The sequence below is a fragment of the Pteropus vampyrus genome, unplaced genomic scaffold (genome assembly GCF_000151845.1).
Source record: "Pteropus vampyrus isolate Shadow unplaced genomic scaffold, Pvam_2.0 Scaffold108, whole genome shotgun sequence".
Taxonomy (NCBI): Eukaryota; Metazoa; Chordata; class Mammalia; order Chiroptera; family Pteropodidae; genus Pteropus; species Pteropus vampyrus.
In genome coordinates this window covers 2,707,329-2,707,766 of record NW_011888889.1, presented here as the reverse complement: position 1 = coordinate 2,707,766, position 438 = coordinate 2,707,329, and positions in this window count along the sequence as shown.

Genomic DNA, 438 nt, shown 5'->3' with positions numbered 1-438 from the left:
TCTTTGGGCAGCCCTGGTGAAATTGGAATATGAGATGCATGGGCCAACTTTTTTTTCACCCTAGAGGAAGCTAAGAGCCGTTTTTTGTTTGTTTGTTTGTTTGTTTGTTTTTTCCATTTGTTTTGTTTTTGGGGTTTTTTTGGTTTTTTTCCCTCATTTGTTTTGTTTTGGGTTTTTTATCCTTTTACCCTATGTTGAGCAGAAGCAGAGGCTCTATGGTGTCTACCAGTCCTATCTGCTATCTTTGTCCTCTTCAAAGTGGCTAGACTGTGCTGGATTAAGCAGGAGTGTCATCATTGGCAAGACAAAAGCCAGTTCTCTGAGGAGCTCCTTGCGAAAATTTGGACCCTAAACATACAGATAAAACCCTTTCTTCAACTTGGAGGACCTGGGAGCTAGAGAGTTTCTTCCTGGTCATATGGTGCTGTTCCAAGAGCA